The sequence below is a fragment of the Bos indicus genome, chromosome 8 (genome assembly GCF_029378745.1).
Source record: "Bos indicus isolate NIAB-ARS_2022 breed Sahiwal x Tharparkar chromosome 8, NIAB-ARS_B.indTharparkar_mat_pri_1.0, whole genome shotgun sequence".
In the NCBI taxonomy this organism is placed as follows: Eukaryota; Metazoa; Chordata; class Mammalia; order Artiodactyla; family Bovidae; genus Bos; species Bos indicus.
In genome coordinates this window covers 43,910,975-43,929,793 of record NC_091767.1, presented here as the reverse complement: position 1 = coordinate 43,929,793, position 18,819 = coordinate 43,910,975, and the positions used below count along the sequence as shown (strand labels likewise).

The 18,819-nt window shown below is 42.7% G+C and overlaps 1 protein-coding gene across 1 annotated transcript in view; it reads left to right on the top strand.

The window, feature by feature from the left end:
* The first annotated feature begins 921 nt into the window (after positions 1 to 921).
* KANK1 (KN motif and ankyrin repeat domains 1) overlaps positions 922 to 18,819 on the top strand; it is a 215,114-nt gene continuing 197,216 nt past the window's right edge. The window contains exon 1 of the mRNA XM_019966029.2: positions 922 to 1,022. The gene's annotated coding sequence lies outside the window, so the exon portion shown is untranslated. The remainder of the gene's footprint in view (positions 1,023 to 18,819) is intronic.

Here is an 18,819-nt window from a genome sequence, read left to right as displayed (position 1 = left end):
CCGTCCTGTTTATTCAAACCATCTTCAATTTGAAAGAAGACTCAAGTCACAGCCTCCCTTGCACCCACTTAATTTGCTACGGATTGAGAGTGTCTGACTTCCTAGTTCGCTTCTAAGCTGCCTACCCAGGCACTGCGTCTTATTTGAAGTCCTCAGAACACCTACACCCTTTTGGACGTGCATTCTCTCCTTTTCACTGAGGACTCGGTCCTGCAGCCTAGCCGGCGCGAACGCACGGAAGACACGGCTCGTCCAGCTCAGGCACTTGCAGAAAACCAGATCCCTGCATGCTCCAGAATCCCGCTGTCACCAGGGGCCAGGAAACAAGCTGACAGTCCCTAATCAATTTCTTTAGCGGTGAGGAGGGAGGGGCCAGTAAAGGGTGCTAAGCCGGCGTGTTAACAGTGCCAGCCTCCCGCGGCCAGGTACCCCTCCGGGTAAGAACTGATAGAATCGAACTGACGCACGTCTCACTGGGGATGGATTTTTTCCTCTCCCTCGGGGAAAGAAAGTAAACACACAGCTGCCGCAGGAGCGTGCCGGGGCGGAAGGAGCGGCTCTGCCTGCTGCTCGCGGGGCAGAAGCCAGCGGACCGGGGTGAAGCGGTGGAGGTGAGCGAAGGTGCTCCGTGGGCCTGGTGGAGTCTGATCGGCGCGCAGGCGCACTGGAATCTGCCCGCCGGCCGGCTCGCGCGGGTACAAAGAGAGGGCCGCGGAGAGCCGGGGTTCCTTGAGGTCCCGGGAGCCGTCTGGGGTTTTGCAGGCCGGAGCTGTCCCTCCGTCCAGCTCCGGGACGCAGCCGCAGCCGTTTCCCGCCGGGAGTCGGAGGCTTGCGGGTCTCCCCGGCTTCCTTGCCTTTGCGGTAGCAGCTGAGCGCTGGTAAGTTCGGGGTTTAATTCTGGCGCTCGCTAGCCGGGGGCCGGCTCCGCCCCCTGCGCCCCGCCCCCTTCTCCGAGGTCCGGGAGCCGCGGGCGAGGCAGCGAGCCGCCGGCGCGCGCGGCAGGTTGAGAGGAGCTGCTGGAGGTGAGTGGAGCTGAGGGCTGCGTTGCGCCACCTTTCCGGGCGGGTTGGCCGGGGGCGTGGGGCTCCGACCCTGCCCCTGTTGGTCTCCACGCCCAGTCAGGCCAGCTTGGGGCGCGCCGGGGCGCACGGCGGCCGTGGCGGTGGCGGAGGGCAGCCCCCCGCAGGCTCTCTCTTGCCGGGTTACCCTGGCGGCCTCAGGACGGGCCTAGGGATGGGGTCCGAGAGGTTCCTGCGGCCCCGCAACTCGCGGGGTTCTGCACACTGTGGCGGAGGGGCTCGGGGGTTTTTGGAAGGGGAGTGCTGCGCGCCCGGCTCGGGGTCAGCGGGAAAGTCCGAGCCGGGCCAGGAGGCGGGAGGGTGCGGACGCGTCCCGAGTCGGGACGCACGGCCCTGGGTGCCCCTGGGGCCCTTTCATTAGTCCGGGATCGAGTGAGAGAGCTCTCCGAGGCGTCTCCCCGAGAAGTTTTCGGCTCGGCTCCGCTGGAGGGAGTGGCGGTCGACCACTTTCTTCCTCATCGGCGGAGCGGCAGGTGGCCTCGGTCGCCCTCAACCGACTCGGAGATGGCTCCGGCCGAGGTTGCCGGGGCCGGGGGGTGGGGGAGGGGTGTGGGCGCCCTGGGCCTGCGGCCAGTTGAACCCCGCCGGGACAGCGTGGGCTTCTGGAGTCTCCAGAGGCTTCTGGTGGTCGTCGAGGGAGGCTGCGAGCGCCCTTAAGCAGACTTGGACCCTCAGCTCGCCTTCCTCCCCCTTCCCATGGCCCCAGCAGCGTCCTCCCCTTGACCGTTCTTCTCCACCCGGTCCGTGTGGAACTCCGAGGCAACGCTTCGCGGCGGGTCCTGCAAGTCAGCAAGAACTGTGCTGCGCCGGGGTGGCTTGGAGAGGGGTTTTTCTAGTGAGCCTTAGAAACAATCTGTGGCGTCCCCCAGCGCTCGCTGTCTGCACATGGTCTCTGCTGAGGTTCGTCTCGTCGAATTAATTAATGAAGTATTATATCAAGACAGACGCTCGGAGACCAACAAGGAAAGTTAACCACCCAGTTCTGTAATTGTGCACTTTCTTGCCCCAGCTTCATCCCATTCATCTGTGAGCTGAATGGAAAGTCAGGGCTAGTTTCCTTATTTTTAATTCCGTGAATTTATTCAGCTTGGTTTTTAGGTGGTACTTAGATGTCCATCTGCTATTTGCTCGCTTCATCCAACTTTCTCTACAGAAAAGTTGGGCTTTCCCACATTTTATTTATTTTAAAAGTTGATACATAATAAATGTGCCATAAGTTTACCCAAATTGTATAATTTACTGTGTTTTTTTTTTTTTTTTTAGTATATTCACAGAGTTGTGCAGGCATCCCTACTGTCTAATTCCAGAACATTTTCATCACCTGCCGAAGTAGCCCTCCGCATTAATCAGTTATTCCCCACTCCCCTTCCCCCAGCCTCCCACTCTCATTCTAAGGTGAAGCTTTCTCAAGATGGAAACTGAATGAGAAAACGGACAGATTATTAACTTCAGTCCTTTTTCAGTTAGTAGATTTGGGAAAAGGTGCTGCTGCTGAAGCAGTGGAAGAAAAATTAAGAATGGGTTGTCCTCTGGACATTGTCCTCTGGAGATTACAGTATCTAAGGATAGAGGAGAGGCTTCCAGTAGAGGAATAATTGCCTCTTTTAAAAACACACAAATTAGGACTGCATTTTATCCCTGTAGGTGGGGCACACTTTCTGCACTTTAGATTTGCCAAGTCCACAAATCACTGTGGCACATGTGAGTGCTATGTGTATGTTTGTTTTGGGGGGAGGTGTTAGGGGGAAAAAAAGGACTCTAGATTTAAAAATAGTTTTAAAGTATCCACTGTCCCTAAAGAAAGAAACCACAGGCAAATAGCCACTAGGATGGTTACATTGAGACTTGGATTGATTTGGTGAAAAAGTGCATGCCTGCATGAGTGCTGAGAATCCACATCTCCTATGTCTCCTGCGTTGCAGGCCCATTCTTTACCTGCTGAACCATCACGGAAGCCAGTGAGAGAGCATCTGCTCTCATATAGGCCCTGAGCTACTGTGCTTATGCATTTACTCCTGGTTTGAGGAAGAGGATGGGAAAGGGTCTAGTAGGAGGTAATTCAAGAAATTGAGGCAAGAATTGGAGAAAGCCTGAAAGGGGAGTACTTGTGGGAGCTGAAGTGTGTTAAAATGGAGAAGAGTGAGCACATTTCAGAAGCAGCAAAGGGGATCTCAGTGAGAAATTTCAAACAGTTCACTTAGACATTTTGTTGGACTATTTGTGCACGTTCTAAAAATCATGTTTCAGTGAACAGAGTTGAAGCAACAACCACTGTACTTCTCTTCTGCCCTCAAATCAAATTAAGCCAAGTTGGTTTCAAATGTTACAGGGTGTTTTATGCCTGCTACATGGTGGCTTGGCTTATGCATCTTGTAAAGTAATTCTTAAAGTTGAACTGTAAGAAACATATACATCTTAAGCGTATAATTTGATGAATGTTCACAAAGTGAGCATAAACTTATAACCAGCACTGAGATAAAGATACACAGCATTGCCATGCTTTTTTCCTCCAGTCATACACTCTTCCCAGAGGTAACTACTGTCTCAACCATAGGTTAGTTTTGCCTATCCTCGTGATCTATATACATGGGATCATATAGTATGTTTATGTGGTTTTCTTGTTTGTTTTGGTTTTGGTATCTGGCTTCTTTCACTCAAAATTATGTTTGTGATACTTTGTCATGTTGTTGCATGTGGCTGTAGTCAGTCATTATCATTGCTGTCCAGTGTTTCATTGTGACTGTGCCACAGTTTATCCATTCTAGGGTTGATGGGCATTTGATTAGTTTCCAAATTTTGTCCATGGGGAATAGTGTGACTTGAACATTGTATTGTATGACTTGATATACAACACAAATTTGTGTTTAGGGTATATACTGAGGAGTAGAATTGTGCTTAACCCCTCTCATCCCTCTTTCCTCTCAAATAAAATTCAGTGAAAATTTCTCTAAGGTTAAGGCTGCTCCACTAACTTTCATTTAGAATAAACGAATGTCAGTGAGCTTTAATAAGTGATAATTACATTTTTATTTTATGCAAGGCCCTGGTGGGGGAATTCAGAGTTGAAGACCCTCATTTGGTTCATAGCAGATGGGGAGATGTAAAGATACAAAATTGAATTGGAGGCAGAAAGATGGAAATATCTGATAAAATGGCTCACTGGAAATATAGGGGACATTAACACTGAGGAGAGAGATTTGGGTGATGTTTAGGGAGATTGAACCTTGAAGAATGTGTACAGGTGGGGACTAGAGTAAAAGGCATTTCAGTTTAGCTCATAGCCTTTGAAGAAGCAAGGAAGTCCAGCAGCGCTTGACACATGATAGCATTGTTAGTCACATGCTTGGAAACCCAGGTGAATGGCAATTTCAGATTGTGCCCTTCGTCTAATGACTTTGTGACTGCCGAACCAGCCTAGTAGTCTTTGTGGAAATGTTGTAGCTCTGGATCCAGACTGGCTAGTTTGAGTCTAGGTGCTGCTGCTTGCTGTGTGACCTTTCATACAGTTAACTGAATCTCTCTGTGTCTCAATTTCCCATCTATTAAAAAGAGATAATAAAAGCACTCCCCTCATGGGGTTATTTTGAGTATTAAATTAGTTAAAACATAGCACAGAGAGCACATTGAAATTTGGTACACAGTAAGTGCTAAACATATTTGCTGCTGTTGTTTCTTTAATTTAAAATTGTTTGAATTTCTATAGTAATATCTGTACATAATAAGAATAATGCAGATAACAAAACAGTGTTTAAAATGAAAACTAAAACCCTTTACTCCTTTCTGATCCCAGCTCAGCTACAGTCTCTTCTCCAGTGTAATAACCGTAAACTATTTCTGTTTTTAGTTCTTTTGGTGGTTATCATTGAACTTATACTTTAGTGGCTTATTAGACAGTTATTTCATAGTATTATGTGTTCCATGGATCGAGGATGCAGGTAGGGGCTGGCTTATCCTCCTCCTGAAGCATTGACTGGAATCTCTCTGTATCATGCAGCTGGTCAGTTGGCTGGGCTGGAAGGTCCAGGAAGGCTTTACTTCCCTGCCATGTGCCTTGGCAAGGCTGGCTGGAAGACTGGGCGTGGCATTGATTGTTGACTGGAATACCTACACGTGGCAACTTCAGCATGGTGGCCCCAGGTAGTTGCACTACTTACATGGCCACCAGCTTTCCCCAGATATTAATCAGGGTCTAAAGAGAATCAGACCAATAGGATGTGCATGTATTTATAGAAAGATTTATTATAAGCAATTGGCTCATGATTATGGAGGTTGGTGATTCCAAAATCTGTGGTGTGAACCAGCAGCCTCCAGGACAGCTGATGTTGCAGATGAAGACTAGAGGCAGTCTGCTGGAGAATTCCTTCTTGCTCAGGGAGGCCATGCTTTTTTGTCCTATTCAACCCTTCAACTGATTGGGTGAGGCCCACCCATATTATGGGGAGCAATCTGCTTTACCCAGAATGCAATTGAAATGTTAATCTAATCCCAAAACACCCGCCAGGTGGACACATACAATTAACTTGAGCTATGAGTACCTCAAGTGAACCAGTTGGAATCTCCTTGGCCTTTTATGACGAATCTCAGAAGTTACATAACTTCCTTTTCACCAAACTGTTGATGGGGTCAGTCACTAAGCCTGCTCAGACTGAAGAGGAGGGGATCTAGACTAGCCACTTGGTGGGAAGAGTGTCAAAGAATGTGTAGCTTGCTTTTTAAGCTGCCACAGTCTACACTTGAGTTCACAAATTTAACTATAGCTATTAACTCCCTGCTAAGGAAGGAGTGGAATTTGTATTACCTCCCACCTCTCTTTTTTTCCTTTCCCCTTTGCTTCCCATTATTTATTAGGTACCCTATTATTTTTATCTTATTAATTTTAGTTCTCCTTTTTCAGTTACCTGTGTAATTTTAAATAAAGCATTCCACACTCGATAAGGCTGTGGAGAGGTGGCAAGCTCATGTTTGTTGGAGTGTGTGTGTGTGTATGTGCGTGTGTATTGGAAAGGGCAGTGAAAGAGAACAACAGAACTGTCTTGAATGGAGGATACCTGACAGTGAGGCTCTTATGAAAACACACCAGCTACTAGATGTGTGAATTGCCTGTTAGCATGTAGTCTGCATAAGCAGAGCAGGTGATACAATACAGCAATTTTAATTTTCTCTCTTTGGCTTCTAAACTCAGATAATCTTTTGCCTTTTCCTTCCTTCAGCTTTGCATTTAAAGTATGAATACTGGAAGCAAATGATAGTCTCATTGATGAAGAATCTTGTAATAGATACACTGTTAACTATTAGTGTACAGGTATATACACCAGAAAAGCCTGTCAGAAATTAAGTATCCTCATGTTTCTTTCGTTGCGGAAGCAATCAGTTAATTGGAAAGAGATATATTTCAGACAGTGTCAGGAACCCTGTAGTTCTGTTGTAGGGTGGTTTTTTTTTTTTTTCCCCCTTTTAAAAAAATTCATTTGGGGAACTCCCTGGTGGTCCAGTGGTTAGAACTCGGCACTTTCATTGCTGGGGCCTGGGTTCAATCCCTGATTGAACTAAGATCCTGCAAGCTTTGCAGCACAGCCAGAAAACAAAACAAAACAAAACAAAAAACACTTCAGTTAATGGAATTGATCAATGGGGCTTAAAGTCTCAGGAGACATACTAATACATTTTTATAATTATCTAATCCCTTGAGAAGCATACAAAAGGAACTTCTATTCTTGTTGGTTTCCATTCAATGCATTGAAGTTAAGACTCCTTTTGATAGTTTATATAATTTTTGGCTTGATTAGAGGCAAAAACTTAAATTTGTTGATTGCATTGCATTTTTGGTTATTTTGTTCTGATTTCTATTGGTAATTCTGACTTGTTTACCCTTTGATCTTAGGGAAAATATGAAAAAATAATTAAAGCATAGGTAGAAATCAAATTTATTCATCCTGAATTTATTCATCCTTCCTCCTCTCCCCATGCCTTTCCCTCTCTGTCTCCAGTACCTCTCTTTTTTTGTATTCCTCTTAACAGAATTGCTCTTTGCTATAAAAATTGCTGGTTTAAGAGCAGCTTTTTTTAGGGTCTGGAATTGTCCATATTATGTGATGTTTTGACTCACTTTTCTACCAGATACTCCCTTGCCTGCCTTCCCATAGAGCCATATACCCAAGCTGATCATCTTTGTATTATACTCCCTTTGATTCACTATTCTAGCCCAAAGGGTATCCTTCTAATATCATTGATTACTTTTGTCAGATTTTTTTCTTATACATATAGAGTCACAGAGCAAATACTTTATTGTGTCTGGCTTCTCTCCGTGTCATATTTGTAAGATTGATCCATGCTGTTTCATATGTCTATGGGTTGTTTATTTTCATTTCTTATTGTGTCCCATTGTGTGAATATTCTACTGTTTATCCATCCTACTGGAGATATACAGTGAGTTGTTTCTATTTTTGGACTAATATGAACACTGTTATTATGAACGACTTTGTGCATGTTTTCTCATGAACATACGTATACATTTCTGATAGGATAAGTACCTAGGAGTGGAATTGCTGAGGCACGCAGTTTAGCTGTAGCGGACACTGCCAGAGTGGTTCTATTAATTACCTTTCCAACAGTTTACGTGAGTCCTAGTTGCTCTGCATTCTTGCCAGTGCTTGTTATTGTCTGTTCTCTTTTAGCTATTCAGGTAAATGAGTGTTATTGAATTCCCCAGATGACTTATGAAGATGAGCACCTCAAAGATGGTTCATCATTCTTTTTGTTTTACAGCATAGTGAGATAGAAAAGTCAGGCCAGCTAAAGAATTAATTGAGACTTTGTATCAGTTTTTTAAACCAGTCCAGCTTTTCTGTTTCTCCTTGCTGTATAATTCATTTCTTGTGAGTTTTTTCTTTTAACTGATGGGAGATACTGCTCAAGAGATTTACTACTAATAAAAGTTTAAAAAATGAAAGTTTGTGAATAAACTCTACTGGTTCTGAGAATAAAAGTATTCGGTGTATAGAAAGACTGAAATTTTGTTCATGTTGTCTTAATCTTGCAACTTTTCTAGTTTGTAAAATCAATCTATTGATTTTTGCCATTCACTGTGACATTTTTATAGGAGATTTGCCTGAGTCATGCTCTGTAGTTGGCCAGGAATTAGATTTCCACATGAAAATATAAAAGATTTGAGTTCTTGGTGCATTTTTTTTTTTAAAGGAAAAACAGGGGTTGTCAACACAAGGATAAATTGGATACTCTAAAGCTTCAGTGTCCATGCTAAAAGTTTTTGCCATTTCTTTAAAAATGAAGTAAGTAGTTTCAATGAAATTTAACATATGACTTCGTGGGCTTGAGTTTGTTTTGATTTATTTTCTGTTGGCCTTTTGAAATTTCATCCTTCTTCTCTTTAGGGCATCTGTTTTATCTTCCCAATTGTTTGTTTTTAAGGATTGTATGCCTCTTTTAGAATGCAGCCTAGTTCTGAACTTATTCAACGTTCTGTCTTCCCTTAAATATTACTAGGGGTAATACTGACCAAGGGATAGACACTGTTGTTCTTAAATACTTTTAAGGTATTTGTGGCTACTGTTTGGTTTCTTTCTGGCAGGGTTGAATCTTGTGCGGCATAACCTGAAGGGTATTTGGAGAATGCTGGCTTCTGACCTTGAGGGCAGAAGAAGATTTCTCTGCCTCCGGAAACATCACCCTTTGATCTCCTTTCTAAGTTATGATTCAGGAGTGGGAGGAGAGTTGGCTGAATCCCTATCAAGGAGAGGAGGCTGGGAGAGAAAAGATTGGGGTTTACTTACTACAACTCAAAGTTTGTCAGCCTTGGCAAGGTTTCACTAACAATTGAGAGAAGCAACTCAAATAGTTCACTGCTAAAGTTTGTGTATATTGTTTAGTTTCTTTTTTAATGCTGAGAGAATTCAAGGTTAGTCCTCGAATGAAGTCATGTGAACTTACTTGTGTTCTGGTATGTTTTTACTGGGGGGAGTGGAAAGGGGAGCAGTTGTGACTGCTCTCAGACTGGGGTCTGAGAATTGTTTTCCACGTTGGGAATGACAACTGTGTGGGTGGCAGACAGTGTGGAGACACTGCCTTGAGGAACAAAAGGGGCTTTTTGTGGAGTAGCCAAGTTATGCTTTGTCAGCACTCAACAGTATATGTTGAATGAATGTGTATAGTTTCATCAGTGACATACTAGGGCTGCCGGATCTGCACAAGGGTACCAGTTCATTAATTTTTATAGTGGTTTTAGGTGCCCACTGAATAGTAACCTATCCTGTAGATGATCAGGAATTTCATGCTTCTATCTGTTGAAATTTAAACAGTTTGGTTATAAAGAGATTTCTCCTAATAAGATTTGACCCCACCTGCCAGGTGTGTTGGAGAAGGAAATGGCAGCCCACTCCAGTGTTCTTGCCTGGAGAATCCCAGGGACGGGGGAGCCTGATGGGCTGCCGTCTTTGGGGTCACACAGAGTCGGACACGACTGAAGCGACTTAGCAGCAGCAGCAGCCAGGTGTGTATGTGAGTCAGGTGTTGATTCTCCAGTGCTCCTCTTTCACATACACCTTTTGTGTGTATGAACTTAGAGACATGAAGGTACTTACTGTAACTTATCTTCCCCACATTTCATGGACCTTTTTAGAGAGGTTTTTTTTTTTTTTTTTTTTTTAATCAATTTTTAGGCTAATAGAGAAAGAGAACTGTTTCTTTTGTTTGTTTTTAAGGTTTCTTTTAGCCAACCTCAGGAAACAAAAGGCTACTGTTTGGAAACCAGGAAAAGCTAATTGGAAAGACTTTGTTTTCTTTTGGTGAAATCCCTTGTGCTCATACAGGTTTTTTGTGTTTTTTTTTTTTTTTTTCACACCTTCTAGAGAACCAAACTATCTCTCACTCAGAAATAAAGAGCTACTGTGTCTGGGCTCAATTTTGCCTATTTTGGGGCAGAGTCTGCCAAGGGTTCATCTTTTGAAGTCAAAAATGGGTAAGAAGACCTTGAGGACTCAGTGAGCCCTTAAAGATTCAATAAAATAGCTTTAGTACAGTGAAAAAAAATCAGTCACTTTCCTGCCCTTTCACCTATGCTAGCAAAAAAAGGAAATACGCTTAAGGGCTTGAAGTTCATATAGTTTATGAATCCTTTTCCTGGGAACTTTCAAAGAAAAGGTATGTTGTGAACCTACCTCTGGCCTCTCATCCAAGTTAGCCAAATAACTGTGCTTGCCAGTTATTTGACCTGATTTGAGTCCTGACTTCAGGCTGTTCTTCACATGTCAATATCTGTATTTTAGCCTGGATCCCAGGCAGGATTGGAGGTACTGAATCCATAGAAACTGTCTCTTTCTGAGCATCTCCTTTTTCCTCCATGACCCTCAGTGACCCAGGGCAGCCTTTCCTTTTCCTTCTCCTAACCTTTATTTCTGAATAGGTCACATTGATGGGACCTGATTCAATATAGTGCAATGGTGAGGAGCTTGGACTCTAGAGCCTCAAGTCTGCTACTTCCTGTCAGGCATGTTTTTTGTTTTTGCCTCTGTGTGTCTGAAAAGGAAGAGTAATATAATCATGCCTAGGTGTTTAAGTGTGTCTTGACTGGAGGAGGGAGAAGGAGGATAGAGAAGAGAGGGAAGATAAAGGAAGGAACATTTAGGATATAGTATTTCCTGACTGTATATCTCCCTGGGACAAAAAAAAAAATCTCAAAAGAGCTATTTTGTTTGCTTATGACCAGAGAAACAGAGAAAGGATTGTGATCCCAGCTCGCACTGAGTAGATCAGAGAAGAACCTTGGGAGCTAGTAACAAGGCAGAGGAATGGACTTCCCTGGTGGTGCAGCGCATAAGAATCTGCCTGCCAGTGCCGGGGACGCAGGTTTGACCTCTGGACTGGGAAGATCCCACACACTGTGGAGCAGCTAAGTGTGTGTGCCACAACTTCTGAGGGTGTGTGCTGCAGCTGCTGAAGCTCACGCACCTTCGTCTGTGCTCCCCAACAAGAGAAGCCACCACAATGAGAAGCTGCACACCAGATCAACACCAGGCCCTCCCTGCCCCCCTACCCTTGCCCCTCACAGAAGTTAAAAGTGTCAGTACCCAGTGACCAAAAAAAAAAAAAAAGGGGGGGGGGGAGAGGAGGACTCAGGGCTCTGGGTCCAGTAGGAAACCCCAGTGCCATTAAGTGCCACCACCCTTCTCCCTTCTCTGCAAGTTCTTCCACAGTTTTGGCTGAGCAAAACAACCTTTCTGCTTATAACATGGAGATAATGAGAGGTCCTGCACAGAGGAGCTGAGAGGATCAATGAGGTAATAGATGTGTGAGAGCTACCCAAGCTCTCTTGAAATATGATCATTGGAGAAAACTGTTGCTCCATTTGCTGTCCCAGGCCAAGGAAGCTTTCATAGGCTGTTTAGGATAATAGAATTCCTGGTAATTGCTGGGAAATTGTTGAGGTTAGGATATTTTTCTCCGGGGGCACTGGGATGGGGAGAGAAGTGATATGTTCTTGGTATCTGATATATCTTGGTATCAGAGCACAGCGTAAGTCTGTGCTCTGAACATCTCTTCTGGGAAGTAGTCTGGACCAATAATTCTGTTGAGTAGTGATGGAAAGATACTGCTAGACTTTTAAGGGCTGGTGGTGAAAGCCATTCACCATTCATAAAAGTGTTTCCAGGGTATGATGCATCAGATCAGATCAGATCAGATCAGTCGCTCAGTCGTGTCTGACTCTTTGCGACCCCATGAATCGCAGCACGCCAGGCCTCCCTGTCCATCACCAACTCCCGGAGTTCACCCAGACTCAGGTCCATTGAGTCAGTGATGCCATCTAGCCATCTCATCCTCTGTCGTCCCCTTCTCCTCCTGCCCCCAATCCCTCCCAGCATTAGAGTCTTTTCCAATGAATCAACTCTTTGCATGAGGTGGCCAAAGTACTGGAGTTTCAGCTTTAGCATCATTCCTTCCAAAGAAATCCCAGGGCTGATCTCCTTCAGAATGGACTGGTTGGATCTCCTTGCAGTCCAAGGGACTCTCAGAGTCTTCTCCAACACCACAGTTCAAAAGCATCAATTCTTCTGCGCTCAGCCTTCTTCACAGTCCAACTCTCACATCTATACATGACCACAGGAAAAACCATAGCCTTGACTAGATGGACCTTTGTTGGCAAAGTAGTGTCTCTGCTTTTGAATATGCTATCTAGGTTGGTCATAACTTTCCTTCCAAGGAGTAAGCGTCTTTTAATTTCATGGCTGCAGTCACCATCTGCAGTGATTTTGGAGCCCCCCCCAAAAAAGTCTGACACTGTTTCCACTGTTTCCCCATCTATTTCCCATGAAGTGATGGGACCAGATGCCATGATCTTCATTTTCTGAATGTTGAGCTTTAAGCCAACTTTTTCACTCTCCACTTTCACTTTCATCAAGAGGCTTTTGAGTTCCTCTTCACTTTCTGCCATAAGGGTGGTGTCATCTGCATATCTGAGGTAATTGATATTTCTCCCGGCAATCTTGATTCCAGCTTGTGTTTCTTCCAGTCCAGCATTTCTCATGATGTACTCTGCATAGAAGTTAAATAAGCAGGGTGACAGTATACAGCCTTGACGTACTCCTTTTCCTATTTGGAACCAGTCTGTTGTTCCATGTCCAGTTGTAACTGTTGCTTCTTGACCTGCGTACAGATTTCTCAAGAGGCAGATCAGGTGGTCTGGTATGCCCATCTCTTTCAGAATTTTCCACAGTTTATTGTGATCCACACAGTCAAAGGCTTTGGCATAGTCAGTAAAGCAGAAATAGATGTTTTTCTGGAACTCTCTTGCTTTTTCTGTGATCCAGCGGATGTTGGCAATTTGATCTCTGGTTCCTCTGCCTTTTCTAAAACCAGCTTGAACCTCAGGAAGTTCATGGTTCACATATTGCTGAAGCCTGGCTTGGAGAATTTTGAGCATTATTTTACTAGCGTGTGAGATGAGTGCAGTTGTGCGGTAGTTTGAGCATTCTTTGGCATTGCCTTTCTTTGGGATTGGAATGAAAACGGACCTTTTCCAGTCCTGTGGCCACTGCTGAGTTTTCCAAATTTGCTGGCATATTGAGTGCAGCACTTTCACAGCATCATCTTTCAGGATTTGAAATAGCTCAACTGGAATTCCATCACCTCCACTAACTTTGTTAGTAGTGATGCTTTCTAAGGCCCACTTGACTTCACATTCCAGGATGTCTGGCTCTAGGTCAGTGATCACACCATCGTGATTATCTGGGTCGTGAAGATCTTTTTTGTACAGTTCTTCTGTGTATTCTTGCCATCTCTTCTTAATATCTTCTGCTTCTGTTAGGTCCATACCATTTCTGTCCTTTATCCAGCCCATCTTTGCATGAAATGTTCCCTTGGTATCTCTTATTTTCTTGAAGAGATCTCTAGTCTTTCCGGTGTCTTAATGGATGGAGCGGATTTGATCTATTTCTCACAGCAACATGTACTGTTCTGTCTGTTCTCATGTTCTTTACAATTAATAACTTTCATTCCACAGTACAAATTGAGAGTAAAAAGGCAAGTCATGAAGTAGAAGATATTAGTCATATCATATATCCAAGAAGAAACTTGTTCAGAATATGTAAAGAACAGTTACACATTAATAAGAAAAAGTGAAAATATAATTTAGAAAATGAGCAGAAGGGCATTCTGTATTATCAGTCATCAGAAAAATACAAATTAAAACTATTATAAAATACCAATACAAACCTACCCAAATGGCTAAAATAAAAAAATTCCTAACAACCAAATGAAGATATAGAAAAGCTCAAACTCTCATACACTGCTGATAGATACATAAATTGGTTTAACTACTTTGGGAAGCTTTTACTTATCTATAAAACTGAACAAACGTGTATCCTGTTACTCAGTAATTATACTCCCAAATATGTGTACCCAACAGGAGTGAGTGCTTATGTGCACCAGAAGGATTTACAAGAATGTTTATAATGGAATGATAGAAACATAATAGAAACAAGCCAGATATTGAATAAATATTTGTGGTATGATTATGCATTGAAATACGACACAGCAGTAAAAAACCAAATTACTGCTACACAAAACTTGATGAATCTCATAGATATTGAGTAAAGGAATTCAGAAATTAGTATACATATTGTATGATTTCATTTATATGAACATCAAAAGAGAGGCAAAAATACTCGATGGTGACAGAAGTCGGTATAAGGATGTACTGGCTGGTGAGGGACCTAGGGGTGGTGATGATTTGGATATATTCGTTCGTGAAAAAATTCATCATGATAAATATTTAAGATTTATGTACTTTATGTGTTATTCTTTAAAAAGTTTATTAAGATCAAACATTTACAAATAAATCAAAAATTAAAACAAAGTAGTAAGGCTTATTGGCTGCATAAAAGAGAAACTCATTTATACTGGCTTTAACAAACCGGCATCAGCAATAAGAAGTTTGACCAAAACAAACAAACAAATAGCAACCAATCCAATAAAGAATTTCTTGGAAGGAATCCAGTGGAAATTCAAGTGAATGATAGCCAGCCGGTCTTCCTGGGAATTTGAAGTTAGGGCTGGAAGTTATGGTTTCTTTTGAACACTCCTGATGTCTTGTCGCTAGCATTTTTACCATTCTTTGGCTTTTTTCTGTAGATCATCTTTCTCTGCTTCAACTCACGTTTGGGTAGAGAATGGCACTACAGTCCTTGCGTATCATGACATCCCATTTCAAGCCTAAGTTTTTGTACCATATGGTCCTCTCTTCTTAGCCCTCTCTCATTCCTGGTGGATAAGCTTTGCCTAGGCCTCCTTTCCCCCTCTGAGAATGGGAACTGTTGTGTGGTCCCGTCAGCTGTGGTCAGAGTCTGGGATCACACAGAAAACACAGAACAGCCAAGGCTGAGGCTGGGTGGATTTTTCAAAAAGGGGAAATGTATGTGGGAAGAAAATGGTTTATTCCTGAATGGGGTTTTTTAGAATTACCCTTCACTTTTCATTAGGCACCTTCTTAGTGTGCCTTTTTTTTCTTTCTTTTTTTCCCCCACTTGTTTCCTCCCAATTAAACAGACTCTTACTATAACCTATGAACATGACACCTTGTCAGCTTAGTCTTAGTACATGTTCTGAGTTTCTCTGGACTTGTAACTTGCCAGGACCTCATCACAAATTTGTAAGAGGTGGTGTTGAATATTTTTCCTTCAGAAATTAAGTTTTTAGGTGAATTCATATATATTTTTATCAGAATAACTATGAGAGGAATATTAACTTTGGGCATTGTTTTTCTTTGGCTTTTAGAAAAAAAATAGAGACATCTAGTAATTTTCATTAAGTTCTATCCTAATTGATCATTTGAAAAATTATTTGCATCATCAAATCTTATATCTGATGAGTTAAGATTTCCAGGTAGGGACTAATACTAAAAATTAAAATGAATCTGACCTAGACTTTGAAAAGAATGGTTTCTACATACCATAAAATATTAGGCAGTTACATTTCCTTGTTTTGCAAGGAGACTGGTATGCCAGTTACGTTTATAACCTTGATTCTTGTTTTATCCCCACATCAGTTAGAGATTAATTACATACCTGGGGAAGGGTGAGCTGTTTGAACCTTATCTTCTTTGAACCTACTATTGTTTTCAACAAGATCTTCTAAAGGTCAGTCAAACAAGTAACTTAAGTTTTCCACTTCCCCCTAAAGCACATATTTATAAGGTAAAAACTTTAATTTAAAAAAGCCAGAATGTTATTTTCAGTTTATTGTATTCTTATGCAGATGGTTAGCATGAAAATTCACTGGCACTAAAACCTACTTGTTCATCCGCCTTTATTAGGCTGCTCTGAGTATTAATATTTCATTGAGCCTTAAAACATTTTTTTAAAGGAAGCATTGGTTTCATGTCTAAGAGTAGATGATGCTTAATGGCTTAAAACAACATATTTTAATTTCTTGTTCACATTACATGACAGCTCTGGCTCTGCTCCAAGGCTGGTCTTTGCTCTAGATCCAGGCCTGTGGAGCTACCGCACAGTCTGGGACATAGTCTCATGAGGGCAAGAAAGGAAACGACCAGTCCATTCATGACTATTACTGCTTCTGCGTATATGCTACTTCCACTCACATCTAGTTTGTTGAAACAAGTCACATGGCTAAGCCTGCTAACAATAGGGTAGGACGTGTAATTAATTCTTCCATCTGGAGCCTCTGTAAGTCACATGGCACAGGAGGTGTAATCCTCTTATGGGGAGGACAGCAAATAACTGAAACAACAACAGAATCTACCATAGTGGAAAACTGTGTTTAATTCAAAGAAGTTTAACAGCCAGGACGCTAATTTAGGAATGGCTTTCGGAATTGACTAAATCTGTATTTTTGAAAAGGTTATGCTTCAGAAATCTGTCTAGATCTGGGAAACAAGTCTAGTTTTTGCTTGGGACTGATGAGTCTTTTATGAACTGCAGAGCTATACCCACACTTTGGTAACTTTCCACTCATGGTTTTTCAAGGGTCTCGATCTATATTTTAATCTAGAAATGACTCTTTTACTCTCTGGATTTTTATTTTTTATTTTTCCATGTACTACTGCTGTCTTATTGGTCATTGTTTTTTGTTTATCTGTATTGATATGGTCTTGCTAGTCAATTAAAGGCAGATGGTTCTGTCAAAAGAAGAGTAGAGAAGGGGCCTTTTGGCAAAACTAAAATTTATTGGGGCTTAGTAAATATTCTCTCACAAGTGAAATTTCTGTCTTATTTAAAAAATACAAAATCAGAATCCTTTAAAGAAAGAAGGCAAATTATAACCGTACTTATTTCGAGATGCAGAACTTCAGTGCCTTGGTTGTCTATTCACCATCTACATGGTGGAGAAATTCAGAGCTCTTTCAGAGTTGGGGAAGCTTGCTCATTCCTACATGTTTACCCTCACGGCCTTTGCATGAAGTTGGGGGCAATCTGTTGAGGCAAGAATCTTGGATAGTTTCTGTAATTTTTATGCGAATGCTTGAGATTTCTTCTGCTTGGCTGACTTTTATAGTAAGTGGATCCTTGATTGGTGACATTGACTATTGCACTCTGGGGTTCTTCCTAAGCATTTGCCTGCCCCAGCTGCTCATGAAAACAGAGAAATAGGGCTCATCGATGAAATTCTAAAGGATCTTACACGCCAGTTCCATCAGAGCACTGGGTTCTTGGAATGCTGCACTTTTCTTTAACTTCTAATGCCTTTTAATGAATCATATATGTGATGTCCTTTGCTTGTATCGAGGGATAGTGAAGAGTTTAAGAAACGCCATAGGAACCTCTCACACATATGAGCTCTTTTGTGTCTCTCAGCAGCCTTTTGCTGAAGAACCATTGGAAAAGCTGTCCTAGGCCTCCCTATCAGGCGGTGCTGGGACTTTGCTTGGAAGAATATTTGGCTGAACACTGTGACTCTTGTAAGAGATGCAGTTTCCTTATTGCTTTCTTCAAGTATATATCGCACTGTTAAACTGCCGTGTAGAACTTCATGATAGTCATTTTTGCTAACTGGTGGATACCTCATTTACTGCTCCACTCTTTTTTCCCTTGTTCTCAATTTTTTTTTTTTTTTTCTGTTTTTAAAATTAAGGTAAGTTAGTCTAGTTTTGAAGGTTGCCTGATGCCCTTTTTGGAACAAGGTTGTATATAAACACATATATTATGTTTACTTGGTACAGTTAAACATTTTAAGAGGGCCTACTTATATGAAGTTCGCAGAGAGAGAGAGGAAGGAAGAGGAGGTGGAGTAGGGTGGGGAGAACACCCCTTTCGGTGCTCTTTGTCCCCTTTATTGTTCTCACAAGCAGATGTGTGTGCTTAGGGGATTCCTGGGGTCTCTGTCCCTTGCACTCAGGGCGAAACTCTTTCTGGCCTTTTGATAATGAGGAAGGGGCTCCTGATGTGCCATGGGATCTGATTTCCAGGCCCAGGACCAAGAGTTGGATTGAACTGGCAGAATGAAAACAATGTAATAGACACTTCTGCAGGGACGGGTCAGGAAGGGACTGCAGGCTAATTTGGGGGGTTGAAGTTGGTGTTTCCCAACAAGCTACTCTGGCTTCTCATCCAGCTTACTCTCCGAACTCTGATATTCTCCTTGGGCTCACAGTGCCTGTCTGCCTGTGTTGTCCTGACCTCCTGCCCCTGACCTGTCCTTCATTACTCTCCATTGGTGCGTATGGATTGTAGTAATCATGAAGAATTGGCCAAAACTCTGGACTGCAGTGCGGTGGCTTCACCTTGAAAGTGCCTCCCTTGAACTCTGACTTGATGATACAACTTTGCTGTTGTTGATGGATAATATAAAGTATGCTCATGTTAAACGTTTTTCTACATTTGCTAGTTCTCCTCCTGGCTTACTTGCCACTCCTTTTCAGTTATCTTTGCCAGTTCTTCATAGCTATGATTTCGGAAAGGTGTGTGTGGGTGGTGCTGCACGGATGGTTAGGGCTCAATCCTTGATTCTTTTTCTAGACATCTGCTCCCTTGGTGATCTCATCCAGCCTCAAAGCTTTAGGTATCATCCATATTCCGATTATTCTCACATTCATTTCTCCAGCTGTGACTTCTTTTCCCAACATTACACTTACATGTCCAACTGCCTCCTGGTGTTCCCACCTGGATGTCTGATAGCCACCTCAAGCTTGGCAGGGCTGAAATGGAATTCCTGGTTTCCCCCCAAACTCATTCTTATCACAGTCTTCCTTGATAGATGGTAAATACCCCCAAAC